Raw genomic sequence first — 22,163 nt, 5'->3', positions numbered from 1 at the left:
GATCCTTTAGGGAAAGCTAAGATAAAGTTAAAGTTGCATGGAAACCGAGGTATGTTTGGAATGAAGATATGCCCTTATGCCTTTTGAATAAAATCTTTTTAAAAAATAATTTGGAAAGTCCCTTGAAGACTAAAGTTGCCAAATGGCCAGGGGGGGAAAACTGGCTTGGCCTGTTCCGTGCACCTTTAGCAGAAGCTTGTTCTGCAGAAATAAGCAGCTGCTTCTTTTTACAGGACGGTGATAAACATTCTAACCTGCCAATGTCTGCAGATCAAGCTGCTGTTAATGACACAAAAGCAGAGTCTGGTATATATACCTTGGCAACCTTATCCATACCCTTCCATATTTCATTTCCTTTTTCCACGCGTGAGGAGCAACTAAGTATTATTTCTTCTATCTTTCCGAGCTTGCTTCCTACAGCAAGCTACAGCAGCTCTTCTCAGAGATCCTTGTGGCGTCTCCGAATATTACTTGTTCCTCAGGCCGCTGTCAAGGTCTTGTGACTGCAGGAGGAGGGGAAGGAGTCTAAAATACTGGGTTGTTGAGCATTCAAAGTCATTTCTCTGCTCCGGGGCATGTGTGGGGCTAGACAAGATGCACATGTGTTTGGCCGCGCATGGAGACGCTCCGTTCCCATCATTCATTTGCTAAGTGCTGCTGAAGTCACCGAGTCTGCCCTGCCCACTGGGACAATTCTGGGTGGGGTATTCATATTGCAAAACTGCTATGCTATCCAGCAGGCCTGCTGAACGCTCGAGAGAGGCCTAAGCTGGGATCGGAAAGGAACAGACAGAGGAGCATCAGCAAAGTCAGAGCGGAGGGAAAACCCACATGCAAGGACAGCAGGGGCAATGCAAAAGAACGTTGTAGGCTCTTTTTAATTCACTGCTACACCCTGATTACATTGAATTCACTAGCAAGGACCAGAACCAACCCCCACTGTTTGTTAACCATCCACTAAAAGGATAGAAAAATGTACTTTTATCACTTTTAAACACCCTTATTATTGAGGTGCGTTTGCAACTAACTTTTCAAGCAATAGTCTTCAAGAAATAAGTCCCACCATATCAGCGCAGGGTGGATGAGTTAAATAAATGTGATTTTGATCCATGCTACAATTACCAAGAAAAATGTATCAATTTGAACAACTGATTTAAAACGATTTTTTTTGCTATTGTGCAAGTTGTACTACCTGAACAAGGCTATGTATATTACCATAATAATTACTATACGACTACCATGATAATTAAAATGAATTGGTTTAACACAGAATAAAACCTTTATACAATCTAGGCGCATAAACAAACACCTTTGGACATATTTATTTATTTCTTGCTTAGAGACAATATGAGCAATGGTGAAAAATGAATGGATTTCTGTTTACCTGTCTCTAGGGCGGCCAGATCCAAAAGCTGATAGGATTCCTTCACCTTTAATAGCTGTCATGTATGTTACAATTGCTGAAGCTCCCCTCTTCTGAACAATGCATCTGGCCATCATACACATGGGTTTGGTTTTTAAAGGCAGACTTTCGGTGCAATTCTAGCACGCACGCCCTCCATGTTGATGTGGCTGGGGCTAGACGGCGCATAGCTGTCTCACCGCTGACCTTCCCCTGTGGTGGTGATGTCAGCACCACCCAGATGGATGGAAAGCAGTAGCCAGCAGAAGGCCTTTCAGGGTGGGGATCCATGGAATCTAAAGCCATGGGAATCCCCCCCGAGGGGCCTGATCTTCAGGACTGCTACCACCAGCCTGGAGCTGGCATAGACTGTCCTGACCAGCACAAGCCAGTAGGGCAGCAGACAGTGGATTCACTGTTCCGCTCTAGCCCATCCCTCTGTTCTCTGCCCCAGTACGGATTGCTCTGCTTAACACGCTGGTTTATGTTAAAGTCAGATTTGATTTTAAATGAGGTCGTCATCGCAAAGAGATTTTCAGCCTGCAATCCTATGGCCACTGACCTGGGAGAAAGCCCAGCTCAATTCAGTGGTACATATGTCTGAGTAGACATAAATAGCAACAAACAAACAAACAACAAAACAACAACAAAATTATTTATACCCCGCCCATCTGGCTGGGTTTCCCCAGCCACTCTAGGCAGCTCCAAACAGAATATTAAAAACACAATAAAGCATCAAACATGAAAAACTTCCCTAAACAGGGCTGCCTTCAGATGTCTTCGAAAAGTCAGATAGTTGTTTATTTCCTTGACATCTGATGGGAGGGCATTCCACAGGGTGGGCGCCACTACTCAGAAGGCCCTCTGCTTGGTTCCCTGTAACCTCACTTCTTGCAGTGAGGGAACTGCCAGAAGGCCCTCGGAGCTGGACCTCAGTGTCCAGGCTGAATGATGGGGTGGAGACGCTCCTTCAGGTATACTGGATCGAGGCCGTTTAGGGCTTTAAAGGTCAGCACCAACACTTTGAATTGTGCTTGGAAACGTACTGGGAGCCAGTGTAGGTTTTTCAAGACCAGTGTTATATAGTCTCGGCGGCTGCTCCCAGTCACCAGTCTGGCTGCCGCATTTTGGATTAGTTGTAGTTTCCGGGTCACCTTCAAAGGTAGCCCAACATAGAGCACATTGCAGTAGTCCAAGCGAGAGATAACCAGAGCATGTATCACTCTGGCGAGACAGTCCGCGGGCAGGTAGGGTCTCAGCCTGCGTACCAGATTATTAAATTATTAAATTAGTTTACCGTCCTGTATTGCCGGTGTTATATGGTATCGGCGGCCTCTCCCAGTGCAATGAATATGATTGCACTGTTAACACAACTGAGTGAAATGCCAACTTTAAACTGGGGTGGGGTGGGGTTAAACATCTCAGGTTTAGTTTTTAAAAATCTGATCACTGTAATTTTTAACAGATTTTTATCCACCCTGCTTCACTGAGGAGCACATTATTGTTCTTTCTCCCTGTTTTGATCCCAGGCACGATCTTCCATTGCCCCTGGCAATAGGTGATGGCATGACAGCAGGGAATCGCACAGCTATTTCTTCCCAGCAGAACAGGAGTTATATACTACTCCTGAACTATTCAAGCAGTCCAAGGAAAACAGCATGCAACTGCTGCTGGGTCATGCATCCATTGTACACCAAACTACCACTGGCCAAGCAAAAGCCTTAGAGCAGCAGGACTGCACAGCAGTTCCAGCAGCAATCTGTTATTGTGAATACATCCATAGATATGGGAGTTAAGGAGCACACCAAGTTAAGTAACTAACGTCATGAAAAGCAAGAGAAGATTGTGTCCTTGTGCCTTTAATGGCTGAGCAGAAGAGAGAATTTCAGCCGGTACAGCTTTTCTTGCCCCAGAAGCACTCTGAATTGGCAAGCAACACTTCCTGAAACTCCCTCTTCTGCAGTGAAGGTTTGATGCAATGTTCAGGTTCAGCGAGAGCTTGTTCCGAATACCTGTTATCATGTAGACTGGCAAGCAAGAGTGCTGGCAGTAACTTCATGTTGTATTTGCAGGCTTCCTGGAAGCACCTGTGATAGACGTGTTAAGTTTTAGCTATTCTCTATTGCACTACCCTAGGTAGTTGCAGGGGGCAATTCAACTGATCTGGCTGCAGGGCCAGTCTTGCGTCAAGGTTTGCGGGCTGCTTAGCCAAAAACAAAAGCAGAGGGCAAGGTCATTTTTTCCTGGCCCGGCCAACTTGCTTGCTTACTTATTTATAGCTTTGTGAATTAGGTGAACAGTTTGCTTTGCTGCTGGGCTTCCCCTCCCCCTCCCCAGCCAAAAATGGCTAAGTTGGCTTCGCTTTCTGGTTCCTTCAGAGGATCTGATTGGTGCTGTGCTCGCTGTCCCAGAAGGCTGTGCTTAGCTCACATAGATGTGAAAACAGAAGAGGGATGCATGCCTCGAATTTCTGGTTTGCAATACAACTTTTAAAAAAAAAAAAAAAAAAAAACCACCTTCACCAATGTGGAATTGAGAGCTGCCCAGAGAAAACAATTGAGGAAGTCAACATTTTAGTGTGCCTGCATATAGACAATGGGTACCCTCCCCAAAAAAGAACAGGTAGCAGCAAAAATGGGAGTCACTACTCTTTCATACTGGGATCTTAGTTTGTGTGGAGGAAAGGGGTTTTGTTTTGAATATTTAGAAGTGTAATCAGGGGTCCCTTTACCTTTAAAGGTAAAGGTAAAGGGACCCCTGACCATTAGGTCCAGTCGTGGCCGACTCTGGGGTTGCGGCGCTCATCTCGCTTTATTGGCCGAGGGAGCCTGCGTACAGCTTCCGGGTCATGTGGCCAGCATGACTAAGCTGCTTCTGGCAAACCAGAGCAGCGCACGGAAACGCCGTTTACCTTCCCACCGGAGCGGTACCTATTTATCTACTTGCACTTTGACATGCTTTTGAAGTGCTAGGTTGGCAGGAGCAGGGACTGAGCAACGGGAGCTCACCCCGTCGCAGGGATTCGAACCACCGACCTTCTGATTGGCAAGTCCTAGACTCTGTGGTTTAACCCATAGCACCACCTGCATCCCTACCTTTACCTTTACCTTTAACCTTTCTGCAAGTAGGTCAACTGAGCACAGTGCTCCTGCATGAAACTGAGGGCTTCACCACACCTCCAACTTCCTTGTCACTTTCCTCAGGAAAACCTGAAGTTTACTGCTGAATCAGACGAAATGGCAACTGAGTTTTCCTTGAATTGCCATTTGTTCTGATTCAGTGGTAAAGCGTGTGTTTTCCAGGGGAAAGCTGTGGGGCAAATGCAAAACTGCTCGGATCCAGGCCGAGAAAGCATGGGGCAAACAGAAAACCTCCAGGACTCCTGCTTTCTTGGCATGGAACAAGCAGAAGTGTGAACGAGCCCTTAGACTGGGAAGGAAAACTGAGGGGACAATTTAACCAGATTGCTGCCAACTACAGGACATTTTAAACATTATGAATATTCAGTAGAATATAAATATCTAAAATAGATAAATATGGAGGATGTTTGACTTAAGAATCAAAACCAGCCTCAGTTCCAGCTCTCACCTGTAACATTAACTGTGGACTACACTGCAGAGCTGTTATAAACTACAGTGGTACCTCGGGTTAAGTGCTTAATTCATTCTGGAGGTCCGTACTTAACCTGAAACTGTTTTTAACCTGAAGCACCACTTTAGCTAATGGGGCCTCCTGCTGCTGCCGCGCCGCCGAAGCACGATTTCTGTTCTCATCCTGAAGCAAAGTTCTTAACCTGAAGCACTATTTCTGGGTTAGCGGAGTCTGTAACCTGAAGTATATGTAACCCGAGGTCTCTCAGCACAGCCCCACAACCAGCAATAGTGTAATAATAATAGTGGGCTACACTGCAAGGTTGTTGGCAAGCTGTTCTCTGAGCCCCTCAGCCCAACCCTCAAACTGCTACCAAGGTATAATAATAATTGTAGGTTGGTTGTAAGCCATGCTCTCCCCTTAGGCTAATCCACACAGCCCTTTTGCCCCAACCTGCAATCTTCAGTGGACTACACTGCAGAGCTGTCACAAATTGCTCTCCTTGCCACAGTTGCGAATGGGAAATATAGGGAATTTGGCAGGGCTGTTACTGAAATGCTTTGTTTAGTTTTTCAGTATTTAATTCCCCCCCCCCAATGAAATAATACCTGGCTTCGAAAGAGAAATGCCCTATGCAATCACGGAGATAGTTCTGGGGCCTACAATTTTGTAAATTCAAAAACGGGCACTCTAGATACTTATTGCCCCTGCTTTGTGGGCAACCCCCATTTCACCTTCTGGCCTTCCAACCAGTCCCTCCATTTCTACTTCTGCTGCTACAACATAGCAAGCAACTTCAGTTTAGTTATGTACTCTTCTCCTAGGCCTAGGAAAATAATCTAAATAGGTCTGGGAGGCAGCAATAAAGAAATCTGACACAGTTGCTGGCTTCCACAGGGTCTGTGCTATTGGGCAATTCCCTTCTGCAAATCAAAACGCGGCGTTACATCCCCACTTCCTCTAGTTTTATTGATAGAGAATATGTTGGTTCCTGTCAACCAGCAACTGTTCCAGCACAAGGCCCTTTCCCTTATCCAGCTGATTTCAGCAACCATTGAGCAAATGCAACATAAAGACGTCACTTCGTCGTGGTGGGTGGATATGCGCTTACTCTAGTAAGTCCCAAACTGAGTGCCGGGCGTGTAAGTGTGCCACAAAAAAATAAACAGAAATAAAATACTTAAAAAGACTCCTGCGAGTGCCCACCCACAGAGGAGGGCTGCCTGCTGCAATCGTGCGTGGTTTATTTCTCAGCCATCAACTCCTTCCAATCAGTCTCTGTTGCAATGGGTAATTGTGCCCCAACAGGTGTGATAGGAGTGTTCACCAACTCTCCATACAGAGACTCAGAATTAGCCCTCTATAGAAAAAGCTGCCTGTTGCTTCCTTGCGCAAATTAATGCTACAGGCTTGCTTGCCTCCTTTCAATAAGAAAGCATGCCCAGAAGAGTCACAGAGCACAGCACAGCGCATAGGGCTGCTCTGAGCAGAGGGGAGGATAACTCCCACCTTTTCACATTTTAACAGCAATTTGCAAACCACTCCCGAGAAGCAGTGGGCTGACATTTCATTTTCATTTTTCCAGGTAGGTTAGTGAATTAAAATGGAATGATATTCTTCTGTGGATAGCCCTGCAGGCTTGCTGGTATGAGGCCGATTTGGCTGAGACCTAACAATTGTCAAGTGCGGCACAACCGGAAGTTTCCTGTATCTTCACTTGCTTTTTTATTTTGACATGGTCACACTCACTCCAGTTCCCATTTTCACTTCGTGCACAAGGAACATCTGAGAATACAACTTGCTCGTTGTATTTTTAACACTTCTATAGTTTATTGTGGAGGGATAATGTGTGATTCATATGGGAGGGCGAGTATTTTCTGTTTTCTTTTGTATATCTGTCATCTGTGGAATATGTCAAGAATGATTGTTTGCTGTATTTATATTGCGGTGGTGGATGGCTTTAAACAATAACGTTTCATTCATTCAGCTGTGAAGATATGTTGATACAGATCAACATCCAAAACGGTTCTAAGAAACACCAGGCCCACAGATCTCATTCTTCAGCCACAGGCCTCTAAACCAAGGCCCAGGGCCAGATTGAGACATACCGAGGCCTCATAGCATTACCAAAAAATTATTCTAACATCAAGGACAACAATGGAAATGTAAAGTAAACTTTTCCTTCTGCAAATATACTGGTACAAAAAACCAACTAAAAGCAAACCATCTAAATAAAGCATATATTTTGCAACAAGCCTGTTTGCAGACGAAATATTGTCTCAGAGCAACAATGTCTGCTTTAGAGTCGTTTACTTTTTTTTTTAAGCAGTTGTGTCGAATTTGAAATTTAGTAGTTTTTTAGTATGCGTCGAGACTTGAGGCCCCCATATATGGAGGCCATAAATTGTAGTTTACTGCAGACCCTCCTAGTGTCCCTGTTTTCCAGGGGCAGATTAACAGAAGATGTCCCAGTTTCTGATTTGATCCCAGAATGTCGCACTTTTCCTTAAAGGTAAAGGTAAAGGGACCCCTGACCATTAGGTCCAGTCATGGCCGACTCTGGGGTTGCGGCTCTCATCTTGCTTTATTAGCCAAGGGAGCCGGAGTACAGCTTCCGGGTCATGTGGCCAGCATGACTAAGCCACTTCTGGCGAACCAGAGCAGCGCACAGAAACGCCATTTACCTTCCCGCCGGAGCGGTACCTATTTATCTACTTGCACTTGATGTGCTTTCGAACTGCTAGGTTGGCAGGAGCAGGGACCAAGCAACGGGAGCTCACCCTGTCGTGGGGATTCGAACCGCCGACCTTCTGATCGGCAAGTCCTAGGCTCTGTGGTTTAACCCACAGCGCCACCCACGTCCCTCACTTTTCCTTAGGACGTCCCTATTTTCTTCAGAGAAATTTTGGAGGGTATGGAATTATGCTGATTCCTGGACCGTCTGTGAGCCGGACTGAGAAGGCAATTGGGCCGGATCCAGCCCCCGGGCCTTAGTTTGCCTACCCATGGATTAGTCCAACTGGAGGGCTGCTCTGAGGCATGAAGGCCGTGCCCCCACTTCCCCACACCTCCAAAGGGGTTGTTGACAAGCAATGCTCCCCATCCACACACAATCCCGTCTCACCTCTGGGTTGGAAATTTGGGAGGCGGACAGGACTTCTCAGGTGGGCAGCTGTGGTACAGGAAGCCTCCACATCTAAAATCTCTGCCCTAAGCCATCTGTCATATGCACATCAATGTCTTGCTCCCAGAGGGAACAGGAGAGCCGGCTTGGGCAACAGCCCGACAGAGCCCGGGCAAACTCATCACCATGCTACCTCTTTAGCCTCCTAGGCTGAGCCAGTCGGCCATTTTCCAAGGCAGGAAAAAATGAGTGGTTGCTAGGAGTTACCATTGTATGCTTCTAACCAGACAGACCCGCTGGGAGGGCAAACGTGAGAAGGGCAGGAGGCCGCGGACCTGGACCCCTATTTTTACGCCAGGGGTTTACGGCCTTTGGGGGGGCCTGCGGGCACATTTGCAAACTGGAGAAATGGTCACAGGCACCCCACAACTACTGGCTCCAATACAATGCTTTTTTCAAGCTTTGTTTCAACCCTGGGGGGCATGTTTTAGGGTACCCACAATTCTAGGGCAGCTCCTAGTCATGCTTATTTTAGATATTTATTTAGACCTATGGCCTGTCCTATATCCAGGCTCCAGGGTGACTTGGAATAATTGACATTCAAGGAACGTGTCTGCACCTAAAGGACTTGGAATCTAAACATAGCCAGTAAAAAGACTTGAAAGGCAACCAAGGAATTCTATATGTGACAGCAATATATATATATTCTTTCCTATTATATATATATTCTCCTATTATTTAAACTAATTATTTAACACTTGAGTTTTGTTTTTGCAATTTTACAAAAAAAACACACCAATAATACACCCACACCCACACCCACACCCACACCCACACCCACACCGTATTTTCCCATGTATAAGACTAGGGTTTTTTCCTGAAAAATAATGTCAAAAATTAGGGGGCATCTTATACACGGATATATCTCCCCCCCATTTTCTTAAATCTGAGTCCCCCAAAATAGGGGGCGTCTTATACATGGGGGCATCTTATAGACGGAAAAATATGGGGTGGGTGGGTGGGTGTATGAGAAGAGAAGGCCCCCTGGAAAAGACCCTCCTGATGCTGGGAAAGATGGAGGGCACAAGGAGAAGGGGACGACAGAGGACGAGATGGTTGGACAGTGTTCTCGAAGCTACCAGCATGAGTTTGACCAAACTGCGGGAGGCAGCGGAAGACAGGAGTGCCTGGCGTGCTCTGGTCCAGGGGGTCACGAAGAGTTGGACATGACTAAATGACTAAACAACAACAACAACAATATATAATAAAACCTATTGAGATACTGGGAAAATTATGCTGACTGAACAAGTGAAGGCCCAGGCTAAATGTAAGGTAATCTGCAGAAAGAAAGTTCCATAGTGAACCTGCTCTGTTTGCTCAGGTATACAAATGAAGCCCTACTCAACTTCCACTGCCACCTGACATCAAAATGAGGGTGAGAAGCTGCAGGTTTTTCTCAGTGGTGTGCCCTGCTCCCCACAATGGAATTCTCTACCCCGTGGAAGCCTGCGAAGCCAGCTCTATTTTAGAGTGAAGACAGACCTACAATAACTCCCAACAGTTTCCTTCCAGCTTCGCGACGGAACTGACAAACAGCTGGACACCTCTGAGTTGTGACATCTTGGGGCTCTCCAGACATCCTTTTTCTGTGCATTTGTTATTATTTGTGTTCATAACGGTATTGGGATAGTATTGCTTTCAATACTGTTTGTGTCTGCCAAAGTTTTGGGGCGGTCACACTGCTTCATTTCAAATCAGTGCATACCCCACGTACCTTCTTCCGCTGAAATCCCCTAATTTTTCATACCACAAATGGGCTGGGGTTTTTGTGTGTGTCATGCTAGCATCAGGGATCAGGATAACTCCACCACTAATGCGCTATTATTGTGTGAAGAACATGTTGCCGAAGACACCGGCAATAAAACACACCAATCTGGAGAAGCCCAAAGTGTGGCTATCAAAGGCTTCTGTGCAACACAGCACAAGAATATATTCAACTTATTAGCAGCATTATAAATAATCAGGAAAAATATACAAGAGGAGCACTGCAAGAGAGGACCTGCAAGGTCAAGCAAGGTCAGGCAAAAACTCTTTGCATGACTCCTGCAAAGTTAAATAAAGTTTTGCAAGAGGTCGGCTTCAGTTAGATTAGTACTAACAAACAGAATAGAACACCAGGAAGAATCTCTCTTATCCAATTTACCGGCAATTAAAACATTGGCAAAGTTTTTTGCTTTTAAGGCACATTTAGGAATGTGATTTGATTGAATGCATGAAATACTTGACATACATTTACAGGCTACACTATGAGGGATGAGCATTATGGGCACTTTTATATCACAGTTTTATCCTGTTGATTACCAGCATGTTTGAGGAGCATAATGTTGCTATGCTGAGGCCGTTTGTGGAGCTCCCCAAGGGCCAAGGCTCCTGAAAACAGCTGATTCCAAGTTCAACCCTTTCACAATTCTGCACTGGTGGAGTATAATGAGCTGCTGAAATGAATTCTGCATAAGGTAAGGGAGCCAACAGGGGACGCGGATGGCGCTGTGGGTTAAACCACAGAGCCTAGGACTTGCCGATCAGAAGGTCAGCGGTTCGAATCCCCGCGACGGGGTGAGCTCCCGTTGTTCGAAAGCACGTCAAAGTGCAAGTAGATAAATAGGTACCACTCCAGCGGGAAGGTAAATGGCATTTCCGTGCGCTGCTCTGGTTTGCCAGAAGTGGTTTAGTCATGCTGGCCACATGAACCACAAGCTGTACGCCGGCTCCCTCGGCCAATAAAGCGAGATGAGCGCCGCAACCCCAGAGTCGGTCACGACTGGACCTAATGGTCAGGGGTCCCTTTACCTTTACGGGAGCCAACAGGCTGCCATGATTCTCACTAGTCTGTTGGCTTTGTGACATGATTACCAGCCTTTTTCTATAACGCTCCCTGCCTTGTCCTCCAGTTCTGTTTGCCTATTTGGGCCAGAGGCCTGCCTAGAAAGCCTACGAAATGTGCAGGATTGCAGCCACTATGCTTTCCAAACAGTGAGCTCACCTGCTTTCAAAGCTAACGGTGAAAACTGAGCTGCTCCTAGTGGATTGAGCCAGCAGTGAGGAAAGTAGTCTAAAGCGATAGATGGGTGAAGGGTTTCTGGAAAAATGCATAGAGTGGGATTGACTTACTAATGAAATTTGGAGTTGGGCCATTCCCAAAAGTGATGCTAAAAGCATCTTCCGGCCTCTCTTGAAACACTGTTATGCATGTGTGAATGGCTTTAATGTGGCTTTAAACACATTAGGGTTTTTAAAAAAACTGGTTGAAGCTGGATTTCCAAATGCATAACAGACCAGGCAAGCATCTCTGCATCTCTGTGAAAAGTGGAGCTCTTAGTGAATTGCCTTAATGATCTTGACCACAAGGCATCATGAGCTCAAGCAAGGGTGCCTCCTCTCCTGGGTAAGCTGTGGAGTGGGAGATTGCAGGGCAAAAATTTGGAACCAGCATATAAAACCAATTCTGGCACGACTGCATTGGCTATCAATTAATTTCCAGGTTCAATCCAAAGTGCTGGTTTTGACCTACAAAGTCTTATGTGGCTCAGGATTCCAGAACCACATGGAGTAAGGGAGGTGCAAAGAGTGGCAACACAAGAACAGGCCTTTTTAGTGGTGGCTCCCTGTTTGTGGAATGCTCTCCCCAGGGACTCATGGCCAACACTGGCTGCTTTTAAGCACCAGGCAAAAATATTTATTTTCAGCCAGGTTTTTGGCCTTTAACCTGGAGAGTTTTAGATACTGTGTCCTCCTTTAGTGGGTGGCATGTGTTAGACAGATTTTTATGTATATGTTTTTCTTTTCTTTTCATTTCATTTTATATTTGTTTTATTTTTTCTATTATACTGTAGATTGCTTGGAGTTCACTTTCCGTTACAAAAGCAACCAATAAGTACAATTATAAATAAATTTATATGAAAAAGACATACTGGTGCATTAATGCATAATGTTTCCATCATTTGGGCAAACATATATGCCCTATGGGGTTGCATTGTGCAAGAGATGGTATTCTGCAGAATGTGCTCTTATTTCAATGCAGAAGGGAAGTGAACAAAGGGAAGTGTTTTATTTGATGTGCTTTGTTTAATGTTTATGCCTATGTTTATACGTAAATATTTTCATGATCACGGTTTTATCTATGGAAAGTCAGCATACAAATATGACGATGATGATGAAAATGCAAGACAAGATAAGGACAGAAAAGGGCTTTTGGCTGGCCAAAAGCAGGAAAGATAGCCTTGGTGGAGTTTCTAACTCTGAATGGCTACATGAGCCCTCCCACACTTAAATCTTACTACATTTTTTAAAACTGCAAAATGTCCTGTGTGGCCGGGGAGAGAGGTAGGGAGAAACATGTGATTCCTCAGCAGTGATGTTATGGGAACTGTCCAATAGGGTGCTCTCAACATTCACTCATTAGTGTAGTCAGAGAGAAGTTACTAGGACTGGAGCTTGTCTGGAATTAAGGACTCATCCATTTCAAAGAAGACAGCTGCTTCCTACTTCAGGATGACAAGTTTGCTTGAAGGGATGTGGTTGCTTTTACAGTTGCAGCAGCAAAGTGCAGAAAGCAACGCTGTGCACTGTGTGCCGGCAATGCATTTGTTATCATAATACGCCGCTGCCAAAAAGTTATCGAAAGTTTTATTGCTTTGCTTTGTTATACCGAATGGCTGAAACAATAAAATGCTTACTTAGGAGGAGCACGGTGGAAGTGTGTTGGGGGTGGGGAGTCCCTATTACAAAACGGTCTCAGTCCAGTATATCTGAAGGAGCGTCTCCACCCCCATCGTTCTGCCCAGACACAGAAGTCCAGCGCTGAGGGCCTTCTCGCGGTTCCCTCCCTGCGAGAAGCCAAGTTACAGGGAACCAGGCAGAGGGCCTTCTCGGTAGTGGTGCCCTCTCTGTGGAACGCCCTCCCACCAGATGTCAAAGAGAACAACTACCAGACTTTTAGAAGACATCTGAAAGCAGCCCTGTTTAGGGAAGCTTTTAATGTTTGAAGGATTACAGTATTTTAATATTTTTTTGGAAGCCGCCCAGAGTGGCTGGGGAAGCCCAGCCAGATGGGCAGGGTATAAATAAATTATTATTATTATTATTATTATTATTATTATTATTATTATTATTATTAAAATGCTTGGGAGCAGTGGGGAGGCATTAATATTCTTACAATTAGTAAAGGTAAAGGTACCCCTGCCCGTACGGGCCAGTCTTGACAGACTCTGGGGTTGTGCGCCCATCTCACTTAAGAGGCCAGGGGCCAGCGCTGTCCGGAGACACTTCCGGGTCACGTGGCCAGCATGACATCGCTGCTCTGGCGAGCCAGAGCCGCACACGGAAACGCCGTTTACCTTCCCGCTGGTAAGCGGTCCCTATTTATCTACTTGCACCCGGAGGTGCTTTCGAACTGCTAGGTTGGCAGGCGCTGGGACCAAGCAGCGGGAGCGCACCCCACCGCAGGGATTCGAACCGCCGACCTTTCGATCGGCAAGTCCTAGGCGCTGAGGCTTTAATCCACAGCGCCACCTGCGTCCCACTATTCTTACAATTAATATTCAGTAATTGTACACTGATGATTGAAAAGAAAAGAAAAGCCCCAAGAAGCATATAACTATTTGATCAACAGCTAGCATGTTTTTCGTTGCTGAGGTTTCATTATACAGTATAGTGCAATTGGGGAGGGGGAATTGGCAGGGCTAAACAGTGAAGGAGGATGGGTGTCTTGAGGAAGCATGGGGCAGGGAGGGGGCCTTTAAGAGGCGCAGGAGGCAAAAAGAGGGCAGGGGGTGTTGGCTATAGAAGGAGGAAGTGATTCACAAGCTGCTGCTTTCAGCTCAGACTTTGCCACAAAGACTGCCTGAGCCTCGAGTTGGAGGCATCCTCCAGGTCCTAAGGCCTGCCTCGTTTATTTCCCCCCCCACCACCACCACCAGCTGGTAGCAGCTGTTGGCTTCTGATGCACATAATGTTCAGCAGCCACAGGTACCTTCTGCCAAAATGGCAAGATTCTGCAAACCAGCAAGATTCCAAGACATTTTCTGTGACTATAAAAATCTGCAAAATGCTGAGATGAGAATGAATGGGTTGGGAGCTAGCCCCTTTGGGAGAGAGCGTTTTAGCCAAGAGGAGGTTTAGTGGAATGTAAGGGAAAGTTAGAACGAGATGCCTTGCCTTATGTTACTGACTCAAACCAACACTCGAGGGTTTCCGCACTTAAGGCTTTTCCAGGCTCTGTGTTCTTTTAGTATACACTGTTCCAACACGGCAAGGAAGGTCACAACCCAGAACCAGTATCAGCCTTGAGCTGCAAAGAAATGTTACTTATTTGTGGGATACATTACTGCACAATGAACATCCTTTTGCAGTTAGGAGGCAAACAGCATGGACCTGGAAGATTTGCACTGATATCTTCAACTGAATATAGTAAGGATCAGCGCTTAAACTGTGAACTCTCTTTAAACTGATCCGTGTCCCTAGTGTGACACCAGAATTGGACGTTTTATGCAGCCACTACATAAATATAACAATGTCTACAGAATGTAAGTCTCTTGCAGCAAAAACAATAGAGTCCTGTGGCACCTTAAAGAAGTGTTAGAAACTCAGATATATAAGCTAATCACCAAATGGCACCTTAAACCTAGGTTACAGTCAGAACGGAATGTCTAGACACCTTTTCTGCTATGGGATTTATTATTATTATTATTATTATTATTATTATTATTATTATTAAGAGTAAAAATAATAAGAAGAATTTCACTTCTACAGTATACCGCTTTATATTTTACAGAAAAAAATCTCAACACATTATAAAAACACATTATAACATCAAATAAAACAATCCAGAATGAAACAAATTCAAGCTTCAAGGAAAATATTTCAGATCCTTCTATAAGTGACATTTTGCTTTCCCCATATTTATTTACCTACCTCATATAATGTTTGCTTCATGTTACGTTCTTTCAGGTTCATCCCGCGGCATTCCGGAAGTACCGGAAAGGGTTACTTCCGGGTTTCGCCACTCGCGCATGCGCAGAAGCGTAAAATGACATCACGCGCATGTGCAGAAGTGGCGGATCGCAACCCGTGCATGCGCAGACGCGGCACTGCAGGTTGCGCTCTTTTCATGTTGCAAACGGGCCTCCGAAATGGATCCCGTTTGCAACCAGAGGTACCACTGTACTCTAGAAAGCCAATGTGGTATACTGGTTAGAGCGTCGGACTAGGACCTGGGAGATCAGGGTTCAAATTTCCACTCAGTCGAGAAGCTCACTGGGTGATCTTGGGCCACTCACAGCATCTTAACCTACTTTACAGGATCATTGTAGGGATTCACTGAGTTGGGAGGTGAACCATGTATTCCTTGGGGGAAAAGCTGGCATATAAATGCATTAAATAAGTTCTTCTGAAGCCTACCTGCTTAAGAAAGCTGGAGGGGCCACCCAGCCAGAGTTATCAGTTGTCAACCTGGCATCCAGAGATCTCCATGTGGTCGCAGTTGGACCCGTGTCAGTAGCAAAACACTCCTGGTGCCTGGCTAATTTCGAACACTGCCTTAAAGACTAACAAATACGCTTTGTTGTTCGTATGTATGTATGTATCTCAGAAGCTTAAATACCCCTTAACACCATAGCTGCTAAGCGGTGTACAGTGGTACCTTGGGTTACATACGCTTCAGGTTACACACACCGCTAACTCAGAAATAGTGCTTCAGGTCAAGAACTTTGCTTCAGGATAAGAACAGAAATCAGGTTCCGGTGGCGTGGCGGCAGCGGGAAGCCCCATTAGCTAAAGTGGTGCTTCAGGTTAAGAACAGTTTCAGGTTAAGAATGGACCTCCAGAACGAATTAAGAAGTTAATCCGAGGTACCACTGTACAATCTGGTTGCAAACACAGGGAACAGGTGATTTAGCAAAAGGACAGCAGCATGGAAAAGCAACAGCCGCCACCTCTTTCACATCATTTTCCAGGTATGCATGTTTGGAGGTTGCAATCTGATGTCTGCCAATGGTACTACTAGCCGCAATGGCTATGTTCTACCCCCACTGTCGATATAACTCTGAATACCAGCTGCCAGAAATCATAAGAGGAGAGAGTGCTTGTAGGATTTCCATAGGATGTTCTCCTGGGCCATTGGCCTGTTCCAGAAGTTTCTGATGTCTTCCTCTCTCTGTACACTGCCTATTGGGAGCTACCTGTTCACCCCTCTCTTGAGAAGTTTTAGGTTTAACCATGGTCGGATCCAAAGCATGTTCCCTTGCCAGCGGGGAGGGGGAAATGGCAAAAAAAGCTCCCCTGTGCATGTCAGCACGTTGCAGAAATGTTGGAAATGAGCTGAAGCTGCCCCATACTGTGTCGGATCATGGCCCAGAATCACCGTATATTTTGCTCTATAAGACTCACTTTTTCCCTCCTAAAAGGTAAGGGGAAATGTGTGTGCATCTTATGGAATGAATGCAGGCTGCGCAGCTATCACAGAAGCCAGAACAGCAAGAGGGATTGCTGCTTTCACTGCGCAGCGATCCCTCTTGCTGTTCTGGCTTCTGAGATTCAGAATATTTTTTTTCTTGTTTTCCTCCTCCAAAAACTAGGTGCGTCTTGTGGTCTAGTGCGTCTTATAGAGCGAAAAATACGGTATCTTTTCTATCCAGCAGCATCTCTCCAAGGTCTCAGGTAGAGGTCTTTCCCGAAAAGGACTTTCTGACCTAGTAGGGCTATTTTTACTTTCACGTGGGGAATATAATGCCAGACTGCATTAGACAAATCGTCCGATCCCATTCTCAGTGCCCGGGACCGGATGCTTCCAAAGAAAGGAAGAAAAGTGGAAACCTCAGGTCAATTTTAGCAAAACCATTTTTCGTTGCCGTCATTCACTCATCTTCGCACTGTCAAAAATTGGAGACAACCTGAACACGAGGTTTAAGTCACCTCAAGGTATCTGGTTAAGGGGAGTGTCCCATGGACTGCAAGAAGATCAAACCGATTCATTCTGAAGGAAATCAGCCCTAAGTGCTCACTGGAAGGACAGATCCTGAAGCTGAGGCTCCAATACTTTGGCCACCTCATGAGAAGAGAGGACTCCCTGGAAAAGACCCTGATGTTGGGAAAGATTGAAGGCACAAGGAGAAGGGGACGACAGAGGACAAGATGGTTGGACAGTGTTCTCTCGAAGCTACCAGCATGAGTTTGACCAAACTGCGGGAGGCAGTGGAAGACAGGAGTGCCTGGCGTGCTATGGTCTATGGGGTCACGAAGAGTCGGACACGACTAAACTGTTAAGTTTTGGGCGAACATATCAGACGACACAGCGATTCTTCCAGAGCAGCTCTTTATTTGTAAGCTGGAACAGAACAGAACTGAACTGAGGAGCTCAGTCAGCCTGTTTATATAGAGCTCCAGAACAATCGTAACTGTTGCAACTTTCTAAAACTATCCAATCACTGAACGTCACTTTCGATCCTTCATTTGCATAACTATCTACAGTACCCCCCTGCTGGCCCAGGGTGAGAACTTCAGTACATAACATAAACAACTAAACAACAACAACAATCCTTTTTTTCCTTTATAAAGAGAGGAAAAATTTCACACGTGCCACTGTTAAGGGCTTCCTCGCTATTGCCCTGCATGTGCAAAAGACAGAAATGTGGTTTTTAAGTGGCCTTGTGCACCAGTTTTCTTAACTGACCAACAGCCATGCAAGAAGGTGGATCTGCAAGCACAGTTCAACCTCCTTGCAGTTTTTATGCGGCCTGCGAACAGAAGTGATCTCTCAGAACTGCATTTCTAGATCTTTGCCCACTTTCTTCCTACGGGGTTGTACGCCTTTGGGAATCCTTTCTTTTAAAACCAAAACAATCAAACAGACAACCCCTCTCCTCTCTATATGGAAGGATCTCTTTGGTCGCTATTAACAGATACCATCATCTGCAAGTCACAGATAGTTATTTCCTTAGCAATGGATTCCAGTACAACAGTTCTGTTTTGCAGAACTCTTACAGGAGAGAAAAGGGAAATTAAAAGAGAAAGAAGTTCAGCAAAATATGTCAGCAGCAGCAGATGCCATGCTCTTGTTGGGGGATTTGTTTTTCCACATACATATTTATACATATCTACATACAGTAGTACCTCGGGTTAAGTAATAATAATTTAATAATAATAATAATTTATTATTTATAACCCGCCCATCTGGCTGGGCTTCTCCAGCCACCCCCCAACCACATACTTAATTCGTTCCAGAGGTCCGTTCTTAACCTGAAACTGTTCTTAACCTGAAGCACCACTTTAGTTAATGGGGCTTCCCACTGCTGCCGCGCGATTTCTGTTCTCATCCTGAAGCAAAGTTCTTAACCCGAGGTACTATTTCTGGGTTAGCGGAGTCTGTAACCTGAAGCGTATGTAACCTGAAGCATATGTAACCTGAAGCGTATGTAACCTGAGGTACCACTGTACTATATAGATACATACAGATATACATATCCTTATTTACCGACCTGTCTTTCTATACACATAATTAACCACAATCTTAAAACCTATTTCTCTATACTTCCAAGGGTTGAGGGGTAGATAATATGGAAAGATTGGGTTGCACGTCACATTACAGAATTTCACCTGAGGCTATCTGCAGGTGACTATGAGCAACTGGGAGGTTTTTCTCTACAGGAGTGACACTGAAACCAGGAAAAGCATCAGATGTAAATGGTGGCAACTGAAGCAGCGGAAGACTCACAGACCCTCTGAAATGCATATATATATATATATATATATATATATATATATTACCCAGCCCATCTGGGTAACATTAAATGATGTGTTAAGTGTACACTGCCTTCATCTATTTTACAATGTGGTGGCATAAAAGTGTTTTTTTAAAGAATAAAGAAATAGAATATTAAAGACAAAAATGTTCTGTTTAGAAAGTACAAAATACAGTGGCACCTCGGTTTAAGAACAGTCCTGTTTTTGAACGATTTGGTTTACGAACTCTGCAAAACCGTAAATAGTGTCCAGGTTTGCAGACTTTACCTCGGTCTAAGAATGGAATCCGAATGGTGGAAGTGCACTAGCAGCAGGAGGCCTCATAAGGGAAAGCACGCCTCAGTTTAAGAACGGTTTTGGTTTAAGAACGGACTTCCAGAACGGATTAAGTTTGTAAACCGAGGTACCACTGTAGATCAAATTGCGCGTATCTGCTGTGAACATTTGCTGGAGAACTATGCTGCTCACACTGCAGGAATGAGGAAGCTGCAGCCCTTCACAATTCCAATTGGCTGAAGTCAGCATGGCCAATGGCTAAGGATGATGGGAGTTGTAGTCCAACAATGTCTGGAAAGCCATCCCTCACGCACTGCAAAATGACAGCAACTTTATTTACGGGTGGCAAAACATATCTCTGGCTCCTAGGCCATGATTAGAAAATAAAGGAGCTCATGAGAATAGAGAAGACGATCAGAAGCATTTTTACTGGGCATTGTAGGAGATGATATGAACAGAATGGATTGTAAGCTGTTTTTATATGCAATGACGGCAGCAAGAATATTATTGGCACAAAAATGGAAACAAGAAGAATTACCGACGAAAGAAGATTGGAGGAATGAAATTGATAGACTATGCTGAATTAGACAAGCTAACAGGAAGAATTCGAAACCGGCGGGACCAGAGATTCACAGAAGATTGGTGTAAATTTACGGACTATTTGAAAAGTAATTGTGACGACCAGATTACATTTGTAGGTTTGCAAGAAGTTTTGTGAGGTGAATAATTTGAATTATTGCATAACTGGATAAAAAGGGTGACATTAGTTAAGATAATTAAAGGCAATATGAATTTAAGAAATGCAGAAGAAATGATAAAAATGGGGAATCATCAGAGGTGTTGATGGAAGTCCAAAAAGATTGTATAAGATGTGAAATTTTGTGGTATGTATGATAATTAATATGTTTAAAAATGAATAAAAAATATGTTTTTAAACAAAGAGAATAGAGATGAAGGCCCTCCCCGAACTATTTAGCTATCATGCATACATTCCAAATTTCCTTCAAGAAGCTTAAGGAAATTTACCTGATTCTCCCCACCATCACCACCAGTTTATCCTTGCCACAACCCTGGAAAGTAGGTTGACCTGAGAGAGAGTGACTAGTCGAAGGTCATCCACTGAACTCCATGGCTGAATGGGGATTTCTGAGCATGACACTCTAACCACCACCCTGCTCTATGATCTCCATGGTCCTGTCTGACTTTAAGAATCTAGCAGCCAAACTTTTGGTTATGCAAGCTTACGCCAACTTGGGGGGGAAAGAAAAGGAAAAGGAAACATGAATCACAGCTCCCACGCCGCCGGGATGAAAGTTGCTCTGCTAAATCTCTCCCTGTAATGACACTCTGATGAGTCACACCCAGACGGACAGCGACCTACAATCTCACACAACAGCCTCTGACTGTTTCAGAGAGAGAGAGACAGAGGAAAGAGTGGAGCAGGCTGTCTTCTTTAGCGTTTTTGGCCCGCAGCGGAAACGGCAAATGACATCATAGGCTCTCACAAGATGCCTCAGCGGTGACGCCATGAGGGTGCGGTGTGGTTGATACCATGACATTCCTGGGTTCTGGCGTCTCATTTCAGCCCTACTGAGGTCTGGAGAAAACAGCTCTCATTCAAAGCCAAGCCCGAATGCTGCAAATGGAGCAGTAAGTCAGGCAACTGAGTACAGTGTAAATTGTGAGGATGTTCATTCATCGAACCAAGATGGGTATGAATAGTCCCCAAATTAAGAGATCGATTTGAAGCACTCAGCTCTGCCCTTCTCAAAAGCTTCCTGTAAACCGTGTGCATTTGTACCTGGCTTTCTGAACAGCAATCTTGTCCGAGGACAAAGACCCTGAACTAGGTGCCTCTGAGTTAGAGGGCTTCAGAATTTTCTGCAGTGGACTACGACGGCGACCCTGCGATAGCATCTTGATCTAACAAATACTGCTGTCCTTGTTCACCCAAGCCACCTCTGAATACCTAGTCAACTAATCTACACTTCAGTCAGTCCACATTCCAGGCTGAAATATACTCGGAGTCGAGAGTGGATTTCATGCTCTTTATTCAGCTCATAGTGGTGAGGAGGAATGAATGTCCACTCAAAATGTCTGCTTTATATACATTATTTACACAATGGGCTGCACGTGATTGGCTAATTCCGGAATTCTCCTGTAGGCCAATCAGGTTGTGGATTCACTTCCATCTGGAGCTGGATTGGGTGGCTCCTGCAGACCAATCATACTGCTGCATTGTTCTAGGACCAATCAGACTGCTGCATTCTGAATCCTATTGTTCTAGGACCAATCAGACTGCTGCATTTTGGATCCTATTGTTCTAGGACCAATCAGACTGCTGCATTTTCGATCCTATTCACTCAGTACATAACACAGGCCATGCACTCCAGACGACAAACCTTCCTCTACCAACATGATGTGAACTGAAACCCTTACTTTGTCCACGAAGTTCAGCAACATTTCCAACAGCGGCCAGCCAACAAGATGTTTCCAGGTGCTCACACACAGGTCGTGACAAGAGACAGCCTACTCATTTGCCCCCAACATCCGGCAGTCAAAGGTATACTGCCATTGTACATGGGGGTTCCATTCTTAGCTATGGTGTCTTAGCTATGTGAATTAATCAGTCTCGTCTCACTTTGCCGCAACCTGCACAGATCATAGAATTGTAGAGTTGAAAGAGACGACAAGGGCCATCTGCTCCAACCCCCTGCAATACAGTGGTACCTCGGGTTACATACGCTTCAGGTTACATACGCTTCAGGTTACAGACTCCGCTAACCCAGAACTAGTACCTCGGGTTAAGAACTTTGCTTCAGGATGAGAACAGAAATTGTGCAGCGGCAGTGGGAGGCCCCATTAGCTAAAGTGGTGCTTCAGGTTAAGAACAGTTTCAGGTTAAGAACGGACCTCCAGAACGAATTAAGTTCTTAACCAGAGGCACCACTGTACAGGAATCTTGTTGTCCAA

General features: G+C 45.0%; 1 protein-coding gene across 2 annotated transcripts in view; it reads right to left on the bottom strand.

Moving 5' to 3' along the window:
* Positions 1-22,163, bottom strand: part of RBMS2 (RNA binding motif single stranded interacting protein 2) — an 83,054-nt gene that overhangs the window by 29,567 nt on the left and 31,324 nt on the right. The window lies entirely within an intron of this gene.

Source organism: Podarcis cretensis, assembly GCF_951804945.1.
Source record: "Podarcis cretensis genome assembly, chromosome: 2".
Lineage (NCBI taxonomy): Eukaryota > Metazoa > Chordata > Lepidosauria > Squamata > Lacertidae > Podarcis > Podarcis cretensis.
The sequence above is the reverse complement of the archived record's forward strand: the minus strand, read 5'-3'. Positions and strand labels throughout refer to the sequence as shown.